General features: G+C 43.2%; 1 protein-coding gene and 1 long non-coding RNA gene across 2 annotated transcripts in view; one reads left to right on the forward strand and one right to left on the reverse strand.

Annotated features, from left to right (window-relative positions):
* Nucleotides 1-15,513, reverse strand: part of SPAG16 (sperm associated antigen 16) — a 391,289-nt gene that overhangs the window by 41,031 nt on the left and 334,745 nt on the right. The gene's annotated exons all lie outside the window — the stretch shown is intronic.
* Nucleotides 3,191-7,605, forward strand: LOC131560609 (uncharacterized). Its single transcript, XR_009274992.1, has 3 exons — nt 3,191-3,251; nt 6,393-6,443; nt 6,540-7,605. It is a non-coding gene; the product is annotated as an uncharacterized LOC131560609 (long non-coding RNA).

Raw genomic sequence — 15,513 nt, forward strand, 5'->3', positions numbered from 1 at the left:
TGGGAATTTGGTAGTTTGTGAGGGAGTTAAGCTTTCCAAAGCTCTCCAAAGGAAAAAAAAAAATAAAATGCTGCTACAGGTTGTGTTTGTGGAAGCACCAACTGGCAAGAATGATAAAATGTGACTGATTTCCTAAAGCATGAAATCAAAGCTTGCTTTGTTCAGAGCATTAGTACATTTTCTTTTGACTGTGTATTTATTATAGAAGGTGCACTTTAAAAAAGGAGAGCTAGAATAAAGCTATTGGGATTGATATCATGGGGATATTGAATCAAACCCAGGTTCACCCAGTTAACCACTAACAGAGGTTTGTATTAAAATACATTTTAGAGCAGTCCCGGGATCCAAAAATAAACTGCCTAGATAAGAATCTGAATGGGCTCAAGAATCCTGTTCTTTTTTATGAATGCAGGCAGAGAGGCTAATTCCAAGTGCAGGACAGGCCATGGATAAAGGCAGTTTGCTCCCCCAACACAAGTGGCTTACAGAGGACACACATTCTAATGAGAAGTGCTGCAGATGAACACTCCTGAGGTGACAATGAGACAAGAGCTTCCTCTCCAAACCCCACTCTTCCTACCAACCCCTCTCCCTCCCTGTGCCTTGGCACTCCTAAGAGCTCTCAATCACTCCTTTCTGTGAAGTACTTGCTGTCTCATTTCCCTCCTGCTCATCCTTCCCCTGCCTCAGCTCCTCTTTGTTCCTCTAGCAGCAGATTAGACATTATTCCCTCTCCCTCAACAACCAACCTCATCTCCAGACATGAGCAGCCTCTGCCATCCCTGCTTTATCTCCAGACATGAGCAGCCTCTGCCATCCCTGCCTCATCTCCAAACATCCCTGCAGCCTCTGCAATCCCTGCTTCATCTCCCTGCAGCCTCTGCCATCCCTGTCTCATCTCCAAACACCATGAGCAGCCTCTGCCATCCCTGTCTCATCTCCAAACACCATGAGCAGCCTCTGCCATCCCTGCCTCATCTCCAGACATCCCTGCAGCCTCTGCCATCCCTGCTGTGGCATCCTGGCAGCTCTGAGTGCTGCCTCTGGAGGAGGAGCATTACTGCCATGTTTATGGATGCACAATTCCCAGTGCCCAGGGAAGCAGCATGGCCAGGCTGAACCAGGACAAGGTGAAAGAGTCCTTCCAGAAGGAACAAAACCTCCTGACTTCTCCTTCCAGGCTCTTGCCATCATATCCATTTGCCATGGAAGGTAACAGTTCAGGATTTAACTCTGCAAACATGAACAATGACCATGGACCTCTCCAGAACAGACAAATATCTGCATATTTCATCTTAAATAAACCTTTAATCTTTATGAGAACATGTGATAACTCCAGTCCCACATCTCAAAGGTGAGGTACATCTCACCCCACATGACCTACAGGGTATACTTGTTTTTTATTTAAAACAATTTTGGGATGAGATGAATCATTATTCAGAAAATAGCTCTTGATCTCTCCAGAGACCACATGGGGAGGAACTTCCAGATGATTAGAGTCAGCTGAGATGGAATCTTTCACAGAGAGATGAACAAAGTGTACAAAGCAGAAAGATTTAATGGAATATTTTGCCTGATTCTCAACTGAAATGTTAATTGGCTACTATTTGCAAACCACAGAATTGTTTAAATGTAGTTAAACAATAGAATGTAGTTAGAGAAGCAACTTCTATTTTACTTTGTAGCACTGATGCTCATTTGATAAATTTTGGAAAAGTCAGACATAAGTTGGAATTGCCTCTTAACATAAAGATACATCTTTAATACTATTCTTTCTTGCAAGATGCATGATTCACAGGAAAAATTTCTTTTGTAAGCAATAACCAGTTCAGTCTTAAATGACTGATCTTCATACCACAAAATAATCTCTTCATATTCAATGTAACAGCCAAACTTGGCAGAGAAAAATACTGAGGAAATGTACTTACAGCTGACATGAAAATATAAAAGAGATCCAACAATATAAAATAAGCAATAGAGCTTTGATAAAGGAGTGTGGGGAATGCAATTCAGAAATATTCATTCATCAGATAGGTCTGAAGAAGTCTGCAGTGACAATCTGAATTTGGATTAACTGCACAGGTTTTGATCTGTCTCATGCTACTTCACCCAGGATATGTAGCAGAGAAGGTTTTCATAGAACCCAAATGAGCATACAGGATAGAGAAAGAGTAAGGAAATGCTGTTCCAAAAAATCAAATGTGAGCAGATACACAGACTATGAAGGTTTGGATTCATATTGCATATCCTGAAAAGATGTAACTTAGAGAATCAAAGCAACTCCACTTACAGCTCATCTGCAGGAATGTGCTAAACCTGCTACTTCTACTGAGTTAGCAATCTCAGAAAGGTTCCTCTTAAATCAACGAGTCTGCTCTTGAGGTGACAGCATCACACCCAGGGCTCCTCCTGAGGGACACTAACACAGCACAGATGGCTGGGACAGATAATCCCAAACATCTGCAGTGCACAGTGGGGAGCACTGGTCATCCTAATGTTGACTCTTGGTTAGATGACAGATGCATGACAGTGACAGATTCATGACAATGACAGATTCCCAGAACATGCCAAAGTGGAATTAGCATTCTCATGAAATCAAAGTAGCTAAAAGAGAAAACATTTTTTGCTTGGATTAAACCTTAATATGCCTTGACATCTTAAAGATTTACTGCACATTTTTTGCAATCAAACTCCCCATACAAACAGAGGTAAGGTCTGGATGAGGGAACAACCTCTCCTCCAGCAGGCCAGCCAGAAACACTTCACCTTCAGGAGTATGAGAACACTACTGCAGAGTGTTTCCTGAACTCTGAACTCATTCATTCTGAATTGACCATTAGAATTCCCCACTCACGAACATGTTGGGAAGATCAGCTCTTGTCCCCGTTTTGTGAGGGAAAACCTTAAACACTGAAGAAATTCTCTGTAGAATGGCTCATCAGGGATTTCAGAGCAACCCACTGCACTGATCACAGACAGGCTGCCCTGATCATGATCTTCCTCTCCTGCTTCCAACATGTCAGGCTGTAGTAGGAGTCCTTGTAAAATCTATGTATTGTGTAAGGGGCTGTGCCCCAATCCTAGTTGTTCTAAATGAGCTACAGCTGTGAAGTCCTTAATTGGGCAGCAGCTGTGGCTTGTGAAGGCAACTGGGATAAAAGGGGGTGGGCTTTCTGGTCAGGAAGGGCCTTGATGAAGCAGCATGAACAACACTGCTGAGAAGAACTGCTCATGAGAAAACCAGCCAGAAGGTATGGGACTCTAGAAATAGTATAACAGCAATATGAATACAATAAGTGGTGACCCCGATGCGATGGTTGGCAGAGATAAAACAGCCAAGAGCTGTGGATGGCCTTTGAGTCAGGAACTGTGGATAAGGCAGCCAAGAGCTGTAGAAGAACATGGCCTTTGAGTCAAGGTACTGTGTGTGTTGTATGAGGCCTTTGAGTCTTGGGGTAAAACATGTCTTGTGGGGAAATGTACATATTGTATTTAAATATCTATATTGTGTTTGAATATCTGTCAGTAAAAGAAAAGGGGGAAATGTAGTAGGAGTCCTTGTAAAATCTATGTATTGTATAAGTGGCTGTGCCCTGATCCTAGTTGTTCTAAATGGGCTACAGCTTAATTGGACAGCAGCTGTGGCTAATGAGGATAACTAGGATAAAAGAGGGAGGGTTGGCCAGAGAGCCTTGGAGGAGCCCTGATGAAGCAGCAGGAACAACACTGCTGAGAGCTGCTCATAAGGTACGGGACTAGAAATAATATAACAGCAATATGAATGCAATATATAATAGCAATATGAATAAAACATTAGGCCTGAGAGAAATTCCTTTGATCACAAAACAGTTTGGGTAGGAAGGGACTCTAAAGCCCACCTTGTTCCACCCCTTGCCATGATTCCCACTATCCTGGGTTGCTCCAAGCCCTGCCCAACCTAGCTTTGAACACTTCCAGGGATGGACAATCCACAGCTTTTTTGGGCAGGCTGTGCCAGGGCCTCACCAACCTCTACTTCACACCCACAAGTGAAGAAGTATCAGTGCTCCTTTCAAAGTTCCTTTGCAACTTCATCTGGAATACTGTAAACTCTAGTTTAACAGCTCAGTCTAAGTGGAAAAGCAGGCAAATCCAAGAGGAAGACCTAGGAAATGAGGAGCCTGGAAGATGTAATGTAGCAGATCAAAACTAGTGTCTGAGTGAGGATGAGTCTGATATTACAATAAAAGCTGCATGAAAAAAGTTGATGTTTTAAGAGAAAGAATTTAAGTGAAAGTATGAATTGACTAATTATGAATAAATGTAACCTAGAAATGAAAAGCATTAGACTCATGAAGGCTTCAAACAGCCTTCCAGTAGAAATAGTGGGAAGCAAAAAGAAGAAAAAAAAAAGCAGCTATCTTTTTTTAAACAGAGCTTGAAACTTTACTCTTGAGGAATAAAATCCTCTGTGATTGCTACCTTGAGAATGACACTACAATATCTGGTTTAGGACATCAATTGATTTTCAGTGGGAGTCAAGGTAAAACCACTGCACTAAACAAACCTCTGAAGAGCAGAGAATGATGGAGCACAGGAAAGGTCAGTCTGTTCCAAGAGGGTGGGAAGCTTTCCAGCCTCTGTCACAGCCCATCTGAACCCAGTGGTTTTGCAGTCCTTTCAGTGGAATATGAAACTCTCAATATGGCATTCAGCTTTTCACTCACACACATGTGTTCAGGCAGCTTTCAGTGCCTGAGAATTGCCAGGCACACCAACAGTCACTTGCCACCCAACCTTTCTAAAGGTCACTAAGTTAATGGATCTAACATTTAGAGACGTGTTTTACCCTTTGTACATTCCTGTTAACTTCCACAGGGTAGCAAGGGGCAAGATTGCTGCAAACTTCTCTCCTTTGGTTAATTTATCTGTAGAAAGACTTAGAAAAACTTGCAATACAAAAAGCATTTCATTTGAGAGGGAGAGCAATGGACACAGACATTATATGCAGAGAAGATGGAAAGGCAAATAGGAAGGGAAAGACATGAAAGAGAAATGTTTTGGTAATAAATGCCAGCCTACCTGAATTTGAAGGCAATGAAAAGAAAAAGCAGATTAAAAAAAGATGCAAATAACAATATTTTGAATTGCTAAAGATATTGTTTTCTCTTTGGAATAACTGTTTTATCATACACGTTAAAATGTGTGATTTGCTTCGTTAATCACACTCATTTCCCACCCAGAGGTAGGCATATGATCACAACCTGTTTCACAGGACTGAGATAAAAAGGTTGAGCTTTTATTTTCTTTCATTTGAATGTTCAGTCTGATTACTGTGAAAAACATTTCCACCCCAAAAAGTTGAAATGCTTTGTATCTGAATGCACAGGCTGCAATAGCCAGCAGCATCTTTTGCCTATCTGTAGTTGCAATTCCAAATTCCCTTTCTGACTTGGGAAAGAGATCAGTGATTTATTACTCTACAGGTTACCAAGAATAAAGGCTTTGATTCTAGATTTTTCAGCTTGGGGACAGCAAACCCAGCTGCAGCATGAGTTCAAAGGGGAAGAAGAAGAGCTAAACCTAAGCCACAGAAATGCTTTGACTTAAAACAACATTTAATAACGGAGGGAATAATGAGGACTTAAAAAACCCCATTCTGGACAAACTGAATGGAGCCCAATATTAAGGGTAGAAATCACAGGGAAATTACTTACTGAATGATCAAAAGAAAGGAATGGCAGGTCATTCTAACAAAGCAACTGAGAAAGGTAAAGTTCAGCAATTCTACAGCCTAAATGCTTCTCCCTAAGATGCATTAAGTGAAATTCATTTAATATGAAGAAAGCTTCTGAATTTACAGGCAGAATTTGTCTTTGTGCAGGTCCCAAGGAGAACAGGCAGGTGAGATTGCATTGAATAACAATCACGAGGAGAAGGGGAACATTTTCAAAGACAAAAGAAGCCAGTGCAGGACTGCCTGGAAAAGGGCATTATTCTCTCTGCAAAAAAGAACTCTGGATGAACAACAGGCAGAGCTTCAAAATATTTTTTAGTCAATATGTTGGTCAATCCAGCCAGAGCTGCTTTTACAAAGGCAAATGAGTTCCCTGGTATTTATCACCAAAAGTAATGCATGGGTATGAAATTACAGAGGATTCATTAAAACTGTGCTCTTGGGCAGGTGGTTTTCCTGGAACTAAAAGCAGAAAAGATCAATCTTTAATAAAAAAAAAAAAAAGAAGAAAAAGAAATTATACTAAAGTAGGAAACAGAAGTCAGATTGGAAACTGGTATAACCTGGAAGGGATTCTTTGCCTTCCCATTGAGGACACACTTGTGTGAAGCAGCTGCCCAATGAAAGCAGTGTCCTTCTTTTTCTCACCTATTCATCATTTTTTACTTTCCTCCAGTCCTTGTTTCATTCCACTGCAGCAGTTAGCAGAAGAGAAAGGGAGAAAAAGGTACTTGTTTCTCTTGAATTTTCCCACTGCTCCCTGCCCATCATCCGCAAAGCGAATGCTACTGGATTTTTCTTGGGTTTTACTTTTTTTCCACAGATGATATCCCAGTAGCAAATCCCTGCTTTCCACATGAAGAATGGTTGTGACAAGCCCCTGGCAGAGCTGCAGCTGGGCCATGGCTCCTGGCTCAGCACCTTTCCACAGCAGCCATGGGTCATGGCTCAGCTCTGCACTGAGCAGGACCTGCCTGCTGAGGCAAGGGCTCTGTCTTGGTGTGCTCAAAAAATCCTGGCCTGCATCTCCAGCCCTTGTACAACAGTGGATGTGCTGTGGAGTTACACAAATGTCAACTCTCCAGGGAGGAAAATGGCACAGAAAAACAGGACACAGCTTTTCAGCATGAGAAAACTGAAATTCACATCTCCAAGTTACGTGACCTCAGCTGATGTTCTTGTTTATTGCTTTAAATGTTTTTCTTGGAAAGGTCAAGCCTGCATCTACCTGATTTCTTCAGTGTCTTTGGTACTGCAAAGCAGAGGTGACACCTTCTTTGCCACTTGTTTCCAGAAGTTAGATGAGCTCCAAGCTCAGAGGGTGAGCTCTAGAGCTCCTAAACCAAGAGGAAATGTTATCAACACTGGGTCTAATGAACCTGCATTTCAGTAAATTCCAGCTAAGCCTAATTGTCATTTTACCTTACTAAATTTGTTCTCTTCTCTCTGATAATTTGTGTGTGTGCCTGCTTCCCTAAAAGCTCCAGGTATAACAATTTTATTTATATTAAATTGTTGCTTAAAGGAACAGGATAGGATTGGCATGTTCACAAATGGGAACAGATTTCTCAAATCTTCTCAATCTCCAACCCTTGTGTGCCAGAAGGGATTGTGTGCACTTAGAGCATTTTCCTCATTAAACACCAAGTGTTGGGGCAATATAAAATTGCTGACATTTTTCTAATGTACCATTGCTTTGGAATACAGCTCTTTATTCCATTGGAGTTCAAGTGGCTGGGTTGCATGTGAATAATTAAAAAATGTACCAGCAAAACAAATTTACCTATGGTTGCTGGGGGAATAAAGAATCCTGCAATTTAGCTGGCCAAGAGTGAAGACAAACATGGCCACCCCAACTCAAGGAAACTCCAAGGCAGTAACTGGATCACAACAACAACAACAGATCATATTTGATTACATATGACCTGGTTTGGGAGAGCTCCATCTGCATTTATAAACATGTAATGGTACTGATCTTCACCAGCATCCCTTCATTCCCTTTGCTGAGTTTTCATCCCTTCTGCACACATGGGAGCCCCTCAGTTCCAAGGAGTGTCATGGACATATCTTATGAAAAATCTTTTAATTGGATTTTTCCCCAGAGAAGTTGAGAGGCCTCAGAAATGAAATGTAACCAATGATTATCTGCTGCTGTGGAATGCAACAGGTGGATCTGTGATTGGTCTCATGTGGTTGTTTTTACTTGATGCCCAATGACAGCCACCTGTGTTGAGGCTGAGCAGTCACAAGATTTTATCATTCCTTTCTATTCCTTGCTGGCCTTCTGATGAAATCCTTTCTTCTGTTCTTTTAGTATAGTTTTAATGTAATATATATCATAAAATAATAAATCAGCCTTCTGAAACATGGAGTCAAGATTCTCATCTCTTCCCTCATCCTGGGACCCCTTTGAACACCACCACATTTGGTGACCTCGAGTGAGGAACAGCCACAAAGGAGAGCTGCTCCCTTTTCCACAGAGAGTGTTTCTCTGCCCAGTAGCTGTTACATGATATATCAAGATGAAAGACAGAAAACCCGCCTCGGTCCTTCACCTCCCTCTCAAAAGCTGCCATGTTCTCTCTACCTTTCTCTGGAACTAAATTTAAGTTCTTAAAATAGCTCAGGAATGTCTCCTGTGTAACAACAGAAAACTTTTAAGTCCCTATGTAACACGAACAATACCCAGTAATCCAGGGGTAGAGCAAATAATCCAAGACTTTTAATGTAATAATCTGAAGAGCTTTCCAGAATTCATTTTGGTGAAAAAAATGCTGTTTGTTATCGAGGAATGGCCTTATTTTTCTAGTTCTAATGATCAGCAGATATGAAAAGCAGTGCAAAGTGCACAGGATCCAGCCATTCAGGGGCATTCCTGCCAGAAACAGCTGCTTGTGTTGATCCAGCTGTATTCCCTGAGCACTGGGATCAGTCACACTCAGTTCAAACCCACCCCTTCCCAGGTTTCTCTTTCCTGAGGCACACATGTGACAGGGGAGCAATGAAGCTCTGAGCCCAGAAGGAGAGTGTGGAAGATAATAGATATTCTCAGAGCAGCAGCCTCACTAAATGCAGATGATATGCACTATATGATCCCATTTATGGGCTGTGCCTGCTCGGTGGCACGCTGCATTTGCTCCTCTCGATGGTTGGACACGGATTATCCTCATTGCCGCTTCTTTTAGGGCCCACAAATGGTGAGCTAAGCCCTTCAGAGGAGTGCAAAGATACAGGCCCCTTATCCCAGGAGCTGTGTTAATTCATGCAATAAAACCTGGGGCTTAGGAACTCGCCTTACTCTCCTGCACACTGACCGAGTTCAGCTCTTGCTGTTTCGAAACTGGAGAACTGAAGGGGAATATGAGAGAATAATTCAGATTGTTACAGCGTGAAGGCCTAAGGCAATTAATGCTTCAATCGACAAAGTACTGCGTGCATTTCCCTAACAACCAGAGATATGCTAATTCAGGGAAGGGAAAAAAAACCCCACAAACACAATGACTTCTAAAATTTGAACCTGAGAAGTTCAGACACAAAAAATATTAAAACTTTTAAATGGCACATTTATATGCAGGCATGCCGAGGTGTTTGTCTCCTTCATTTGCATGCACACGTCTGGCAGAGACAGGCACAGCCTCCCCACTGAGCCTGGCTCGAGGACACAGCTCACCCTCCCGGAATCTGGTTCCTCCCCACAGAAACAGAGGTGCACAATAATTTCCTACTGCCCCTCAGAGGCCAAATCCTCACTCTGACAAGAGTGGCTCTTGATTCCAACAGGAATAGTAGAATGTAGTGTGTTTATCCCTTTCCACAAAGGATTTAACATCATGATCAGCAGATCTTCCTGGAGAATTGCAGAAGGCATCTGGGATAACTTATGTTCACCTGCCCCTGTTACTGGCTTTAAGTACCAACCTACCCATCTCCTAGTATGTCTGAGTAAACATAGTTTGGTTTTTTGCCCGGAAATAAATTTAGTTATCGTGTGTCTAGTTATTCAGGAAGGACTTCCCACACCTGCAACTGCTTGGCAGCCCAAGTGTAGCTACACATTTAAAATTCCCTCTAGGAAAGAATACATGGGGAGAGCACTAAGTTAACTGGTGTCTGTAGTTACCTGGGATCTCTCAATCCCAGTTCCTGCTCCCAGCAGCTCTGAAGCTGCACACAGCAGCAGGCTCCTGTGCACAGTGGCCCCAAGCACAGGCTGTCAGTGCTGGCAGAACAACAGCCAGTGCAGATATTCATATTTCCAGATTGATTGTGCATCACACACATACCTGCAAGGCTGCAACATGGGAGCAGTACTCAGACAGCACAAGGCTGACAGTATTACCTTGACAGAAAGTCCTTTTTCATTTGTTCAGCAGACACAGCCTTTGTACTGCCAAGGGGGAGCATCTGAGGGACTTTACAATGCTACCCCACAAATGTGCTCCAAACCCTGTCCCTTCACTGGTCAGTGTCACCGATGGGGCAACTGTCCAGGGAAACAGCAATGAGCAGAGCACCACACGGATATTCAGCGCACGTCAGGGAATGCAGACAAAGTGACAGGGCTGAGGGGGGTTTGCTGCTGCAGACAGCTTGTACTATTACATTATTATTCTCTTTAGCTGTCACAGAGCAGACAGAGGGCTGCCTTGACTGGCCTGAATTTCCCAGTGTCCTCTGTAACATCATGGGAGCTCATCAGCTCCCCACACAAACATCTTTGATCCTCCTCCCTTGCAGTCTGCACACGTGGCACAGCCATCCTCAATTACTTTGTGAAACACTACATTGGCTTTTTTCATCCTTCTCCTAGACCTACCTCTTCCAAAATTACTGCAAGAAAATTATTAATAATAACATTTGCAATATCAGACAAAAAACTTGATATATTTGCATGATTTTTTTTATATAGACAGACATTTAACAGCTGCTTTTCTGAAGAAACAGCAGGAACACAACAGGATTTAATTCACTTGCAGTGTAAAGCTGCCTGCAATAATCACAAAATAAAGACCTGCCAATGGAGAAATCATTTAAGGCATCTTGAAGAAACATAAAATATAAGACACTAACAACAATATCCTGCACATATGGTTTTCTTGAGTTTTATTCCTGTGCACAGGTTATAGATGGCTTTTCAAAATTAAAAGCAATAACAGAGCTTCTCAATAAATCACAATCCCGAAGTTACTGGTGAACACATTATGGCAAAATCTGCCTTGATTCCAGCAAATAACTTCTCCTAGGAGTTCTTGCACTGAGCCTCTCTCTTCTAGATATATAAAAATATACTTTCTATACTATATCCCAGTGGTATATATTAGATTGTACTTCTTCCACTCCCATACTCACAATCTCCTGTTTATGCTTATATAAATCCTGGGGCTTACATAAGTTCTTGTGAAGAAAGAAGAGGCCTGTGTGGATCTCAGCAGCACAATGCCAGTTCCAACTGCAGCCTGTGACACAGACACCACCTGGCTGTTCCTGGGGCAGGGATGCAGCTGCTCTTCAGAAGATGCTTCCAGCTCTTACACTGGACTTTGTTTTGCATTAACCTGCAGGATATTAAAATTTCAGCTCTTTCTTGTCAGATCCCCTTTGAGTCAATACAAATTCAAGGTTCGACTTTCTCAAACTGCGTCATTCTTCCTGAAAAACTGCTTGACAGTGACCCTAGGAAGAAAAATGTATTTTCCACCATGAAGTGCCACATTTCTCTTTTTACTAATCACTTCTTGATCTTAATAATACAAGAAGTAGCGTCAGAATAGCTGACAACTTCCACAGCTTTGGCACTGATGCTACTCAGATGATGAAAGGCCTGTCCACTGGCAACACCTGAGAGATTCAATATATTGTATTTCCACAAATCCTGCAGACTTTCTGAAAAACCCACTGTCCACAGTGTAACCAGAACTCCTGCTAACCCTCACAGATTCTTCTGATTCCTCTCTTTCAGGAACTGTAATTTTCAGAAGTTGTCATATGTGTTTCAAAGTTTGACAGAGAATATACTGGCCCGAATGCTTGTTTTGCTATTTTAATTAAAGCCAAGCTTCAAATGCTTACATTTAAAAGTGCATAAAACTATGAACTAAAGATATGCATTATTACTCATCAAATTGTTTATTCCTGTACTGATTTTATATATATACACACAGGTTAAATATTCATGTGTTCCTTCTCCCTTTCAGACTATCATAACTCTCAGTTCCCTATTCTCCTGCACTGGTGTTTCAATGTGCACTGTAGAAGTTGAAGATGATTTAGGTAAAAGCATCCTTAGGGACCTCTCTCTAAAAATTCCAAATTAAGTGGGTTTTTTTCCTATATTAGTAGTGGAGAGCTGTCCATATGCTTATTTTAAGCCTGACAGATCTTTGATTACCCCTTAGCTTGTAGTTATGCAGCTCTAATGCAGTTTAGATACATTCCATAGTTGTTAATGGCTCAACATACTGAGACCTTGAAGAATAACAAGCAAGGTTATTTAGTAATGTAACACAGTAAAATAAAATAGACTTCACCATGTGTGCAAAAGTAGTAAATGCTTTGCTGATTTTAAGGCATATGTTTCTTTAAAGTTCTCAGAACATAAATGATTTAACTGCTACAAACACAAAATCACAAGCCAAATTCACTGCAAACCTCACAAGCTGCAACAAATAGGTGAAGGCATAAATTGCTGGCAATTAGGAGTTTGCTGAAGAGGGCATTTAGGGGAATTGCGCTGATTCAGAGAGATGAAATGCAAATCTCAGGCGCTGCATGCCCAGGGCACTGCACCTGAGCCTGAGCTGAAGCACAGCATCAGCAAGTCCTGCCCAGCACAGGGACCCGAGGGTGCTGGAGCACAGCAGGGAGCCTGGAAGTGAGCAGGAGCTGGGCCCCTGTGCCACCTCTGAGGTCCTCCTACACTGCAGTCAGAAAGCAAAACTGTGCAAGCCAGCACCGATTGCACCAGTCCTGCTTCACGTGCAGACCTGAGGCACTGGCAAACTGTAGTGAGAGTCCTATGTATTGGATAAGTGGGTCTTAGCTATTCTAAATGAGCTACAACTGCGAAGTCCTTAGCTGGGCAGCAGCTGTGGCTCGTAAAGATAGCTGGAATAAAAAGGGGTGGGTCAAGAGCATAGGAGGAGCATCTGTGGAAGTCATGAGGAACTGCGCTGCAGAGAGGAACTGCATGGTAGAAAACTAGCCAAGAAGGTGTGGACTTTAAGAATATAATAACAACAGTATGGGACTTGAGAAATATGAAATACAACAAGATATCATTAATTGGTGACCCCGATGTGATGGAGGTATGCAGCCTGAGAGCGTTATCAGCCTGAAGAGCTGTGGAAGATAGGTGTAGCAGCCTGAGAGCTGTAGGACTCTGGGAAAGGCAGCCTAGAGCTGCAGAAGAACATAAAAAGGGGGAAATATAGTGAGAGCCCCTGTAAAATCTATGTATTGGATAAGTGGGTCCTAGCTATTCCAAATGAGCTACAGCTGTGAAGTCCTTAGTTGGGCAGCAGCTGTAGCTCGTAAAGATAACTGGGATAAAAGGGGTGGGCTGAGAGCCCTGGCGGAGCCCCTGTGAAGTCATGAGGAACTGTATGGCAGAAAGCCAGCTAGGAGGTATGGACTTTAAGAATATAATAACAACAGTATAGGACTCTAGAAATATGGAATACAACAAGATAACAACAGCAAACTGGGGATGGCAGCTTCACCCAAAGAGTGTCCCACTGCCCCCATGTGTCCTGTGTCTTTGTGGCACTGCAGGATGGCAGTGGTTACCCTAAGGAAAGCCCAGACCACAGCTGAATGAGCACTGGCAGGAGCATCATTTCACCTCCTGGAGATGAACACGGCCCAGTGAGGATGTTCAGGGATGGGCATGGACCAAAAGGTCCTGTGAGTTAGGAAACCTCCATCTGCTGAGTTCCTTCTCTGCCAATGTATTCAGGCTGTAGCAAATCCTTGTGGAGTAGTCTAAGCTGTGGGCTGGGGGCTTTGGTGAGGTACCTCTGCCAGGACACAGTGCCACTTCTGTAGGGGCAGGCTGGAACTGGAGGGTGATGAATTACAAGCCAAAGGGAATCCCAGAATTCAAGAATTGTTAGAGTTGGAAGGGACCCCTGGAAATCATCTAGTCCTATCCAAAGTACAATATAAGAGGGAAGGAGCACAGTTGAAGGTCTACAATGCACCACACACAGGAATCCTACACAGACTCAGTGGAGCCAAGACACAAATGGTACACAATAGCTGTCCCAGCCTTGGCAGGCAGGAATGCCAACTCCTTACCCTGCCAGCCCTGTTAGCAATCCTGGTCTCAGGACAGGCACACATCAAATCCCAAACTGCTGTGCAAGTGGCAGAAACTTCCTTACAGAGTCACACAACCTCCTGGGTTGGGAGGGACACACAAGGATGTGTGTGTCCTGGCCCTGCTCAGACACTCCAGGAGTCTGTGCCTGACACGATTGTCCAAATGCTCCTGGAGCTCTGACACCCTTGGGGCTCTGACCATTCCCTATTCAGTGCCCAACCACCCTGGGGGGGAAGAACCTTTCCCTAGTATCCAACCTAAACATTCCCTGACACAGCTTCAGGACATTCCCACAGGTCCTGTCACTGGTCCCCACAGTGAAGAGATCAGGTCTGTCCTCCTCTATACCTCATTAGGAAGCCGTAACTGTGATGAGTTTCCCCTCAGTCTCCTCCAGCTGAACAGACCAGGTGCCCTCAGCTATTCCTCTCATGGCTTCCCCTCAAAGCCCTTCCCCATCCTCATGGCCTCCTTTGGATGCTCTCTGATAACTTAATAATCTTTCTTATGTAGCAGTGACCAGAACTGCACACAATACTCAAGGTGAGCCAGCCCAGGGCAGAGCAGGACATTGCCCTCCCTCACCTGGCCATGCTGATACATCCTAGAAGTTGCCTTTAGCAAGACCTAATCCATGAGAAGTCTGTCTTTCCACTGCAGAATAAGCCAGGACTGCACTTAGCATTCAGTTGTTGGTGTTCATGACTGCTTGAGCCTCTGTGCTGTGCGTGCAACGTCCCCTGCCCTCAGATCAAGAGGGGTTCACTGGCAGGAGGAATAATTTTGTTGAGATTCAGTCTACAGCTAAAATAAGCTGTAACACAAGCCAGGCTCAAGGGAAATCCATTCAATGAGCAGCTTGAACAAATCTGTGTTCAATTAATGTAGCTTTTCAAACAGTGTGACAGTGTTTGTGCTCTGAGAAGATGGTTAAGACATTGCTGCCACCAATCATTACGGCTGCTCTCCTTCCTCTCGGGAAGCAGTGTCAGTCCAGGAAGGGAGCACAATTAGCACAAGAGAGTATGTGGGGGAGTGCAGGATGAAAGGCAAAACTGAAATTGCTGTTGAGGCATTCCTTTGGAGAAAAGGAACTTATGAAGAGAGGATGAGGACACAGAGGTGAAAGATGGAAAAAGGGGGAAAAGATAAAACCTTCTGAAAGGAGAGAAGGTAGAGAAGGGAAACATATGGAGGGAATTCAAACAGAACCTGGAGCTTGAAGAAGGAAAAACATTATTCTGCAATGCATTGTATTCAGGTTGCCTCGTTTTAGGTAAATTGTGTCTCCTGTTGCCTTGCCCTGCCCTCCTTGCCACAACTTCCCACTTGTCCCATTCAGTTGGCAAAGATGAGAAATAGCACCAAGGCACAGAATGGATATTAGTGAACAGCTTTTTTCTGCCAGATATAATGTCCAGGGCTGAACTCTGCCCCATTTTCCTCAATTCACTACTCACGCTCTCTGTCCTGTCCC

The sequence above is a fragment of the Ammospiza caudacuta genome, chromosome 8 (genome assembly GCF_027887145.1).
Source record: "Ammospiza caudacuta isolate bAmmCau1 chromosome 8, bAmmCau1.pri, whole genome shotgun sequence".
NCBI lineage: Eukaryota > Metazoa > Chordata > Aves > Passeriformes > Passerellidae > Ammospiza > Ammospiza caudacuta.